Here is a 2,821-nt window from a genome sequence, read left to right on the forward strand (position 1 = left end):
AATACTTTCAGAAGTTTTTGACAATGACTATTCGGCTGTTCCTGGTGAAAATGAAGATGTGATGCCGGTGTGAATGACTGCTTCGATGGTTCTGAGGACGCTTCCAGGGACAGTGACGTTGTTAGACCTGTAAAGAGCATCAAGTGGCAGTGCTTTCAAGTGACTCTGACACCAACGATGAAGGGGACTCTGTTTTTGTGAATGATTCGTTTTGTAATCCTGTTACTAATGATTGGTGTGAAATTGACATTCCACCACATGCGGAAATGTTTGAAGGTCATCCTGGGGTGATTCCATTTCCAGCTCAATGTGATTCTGTAGCCTCTGTGATGAGCCGGATGTTTGGTGACGACTTGTTTGAATTGTTTTGCAAGGAGTTATGCACTTATCATGATCAAACCTCAGTGAAATGTCAAACATCACCTAAATCACTCGAGTGGTCTCCTGTAACACAGAAAGACATGAAGAAACTCTTAGCCCTAATTCTTCTAACGGGACAAACAAGAAAAGATAGCTGGAAAGATTATTGGTCAAGAGATCCTCAAACAGCTACCCCAATATTTTCGCAGACCATGAGTCGTCATAGATTTGAACAAATATGGGCGTTCTGGCACTTTAATGAAAACACGGAAATGGACAATAGTTCTGGCAAACTCTTTAAAATTCTACCTGTGCTGGATTGTTTCCTCAATAAATCCAGGACACTTTACAGACCACAGCAACAGTTGCCTTTGGACGAGGGGATGATGCCGTGGAGAGGACGCCGAGGTCTCGAACATACAACGCAGCGAAGATGACAAAGCAGGGTTTACTTGTTAGGATGGTGTGCGAGTGACACAGGCTATATCTGCAACATGGAAGTTTATACTGGTGAAGGGGAGAAATTGGAAGAAACTGTTCTCCCAGTTCTTGACCCTTATCTTGGTATGTGGCACCATATCTACCGGTATAATCACTATCACAGTCCCTCTACTGCTGACTTACTACTGAAAAACAAAACTAGAGTCTGTGGTACTATTAGAGCGAACCGAGGTTTACCGCTAACTCTAAAAGCCAAAGCATCAAGAATGAAGAAAGGTGACGCAGTTTTCTGCAGAAAAGGTGCCATGCTTCTCCTCCCATGGAAAGACACGCGAGATGTCAGAATGATATTGACAAGTCAGGACGCTTCCGTCTCAAATACAGGAAAGAGCGATAGAAAAACTGGAGAGGATCTATTGAAACCTGTGTGTAAACATCAATATAATGCCCACCGGAAGGGAGTTGATCGTGCAGATCAGTACCGCTCGTATTATCCTAGTCTAAGGAAAACAATGAAATGGACCAAAAAAGTCGTCCTCTATCTCATAAACTGTGGACTTTTCAATTGTTATAGAATTTACAATGCCCTGAATCCAGAGAAAAAAAGGAAGGACAAGCCGTTTCTCCTTTCAGTGGCAAAATACTGGATTACTGACGATGAAAATGAAGGCTCTCTGGAACCAGAGAGAGATGTCCAGCCCAACCCCTAGCAGAGCAGGGAGAGCACCACGTACAGACCCACCAGGAAGCTGTCAGGGGACAGGAAGCAGCACGAACCTGTGTTCGTTTCAAGCAATGGGAAAAAGAAATGTCCTACCAGAGCCTGTAGAGTTTGCACTGCCCATGGAAAAAGACGTGAAACCAGGTAGATTTGCGAATTTTGTAAGGTAGCGCTTCACAGAGAAAAATGTTATACAAAGTACCACACATTAAAAAAGTACTAGGAGCCTTTGTTTATAAGGAGGCCCTATGCTAACTACAATATGTGAAATGATTAACTGTTTAGGACAAGGTCTCCACAACAAATCCAACCAAAGGGTGAGGAGGTAACATTTGCACAGTGTCTCGGGGATAATGTTTGCACTGCCTGTGTTTCTCCGTGTAGTTGTGCAGCACAGTTGTCGAGTGTAGTAACGATAGTGCCTTGTATAACAAAGGAACACATCAACAAATGAACACTGGGGAACAAAGAATGTATTTCTTGTTTGATATACTGTATTTATTTTGACTGTTTTTCAAAGGAATATGGATTATATTGATTATTTTTACAAGAAGTTTATCATTTCAGGAAGATTATAGTTCATAAAAGTAATAATGTTCCGCATACATTGCAAAATATGGTTTCATAACGTGAGACGTTTTTTATTCAAAAACTGAAAGTTATAAATAAACATGATTAAAAGTTGATGAGATGTAAACCCATTTATGGTTTACTGTAAGAAAAAAACTAACAGCCGAAAAAATGCACAGCCACTTGGGTAAGTTGGTAAAAAAATATCCAGTCTCAAATTGACACCAGATTATGTAACTACCACACTTATTTTAAACGATTTTTTTAATTGTGAATTAGGTGGGGGGAGGGGGTGTTTACATTTCAAATAGTCAATTTTATTTTATTTTTTTTCAGGGGAGAGGGTGAACGCAGTTCCCCACTACCACAAATTATGCAGTCAAGTTTCCCACATTTGGGGAAATCGCAGGGGTCAGCACATCGGAGTGCAATGGGTGAGCCTCGCCCGGGGAAACCCACCTTCGTGATCATGGTGTCTCCCCTGCCAGGTAAGTATAAATAGTCAATTTTATACTCAACAGTTTAAAGCACGAATCAACCCTCTCAATAGAGTACCCTGCTCCGCCTCCTTTGACTTCTCCCTTTTCAGATTACTGTCTTGTGCTTCACCAAGTCAATACTTGTCAACTCTTTAGACCACTGCTTCTTCTGCCTTCCCTTGTCTTCTCCCGCCCTTGGTAGCCTCCAATGGCTGTTCTTCCCCTTGGTATGAAAGTCTTTGTCTCCCAC

At 41.8% G+C, this 2,821-nt stretch overlaps 1 non-coding gene across 1 annotated transcript; it reads right to left on the reverse strand.

Moving 5' to 3' along the window:
- Positions 1–2,425: 2,425 nt before the first annotated feature.
- Positions 2,426–2,588, reverse strand: LOC115872291. The gene has a single exon (XR_004047789.1). It is a non-coding gene; the product is annotated as a U1 spliceosomal RNA (small nuclear RNA).
- Positions 2,589–2,821: the final 233 nt, after the last annotated feature.

Source organism: Echinops telfairi, unplaced genomic scaffold, assembly GCF_000313985.2.
Source record: "Echinops telfairi isolate 266 unplaced genomic scaffold, ASM31398v2 ScPeMD7_7422;HRSCAF=8460, whole genome shotgun sequence".
Lineage (NCBI taxonomy): Eukaryota > Metazoa > Chordata > Mammalia > Afrosoricida > Tenrecidae > Echinops > Echinops telfairi.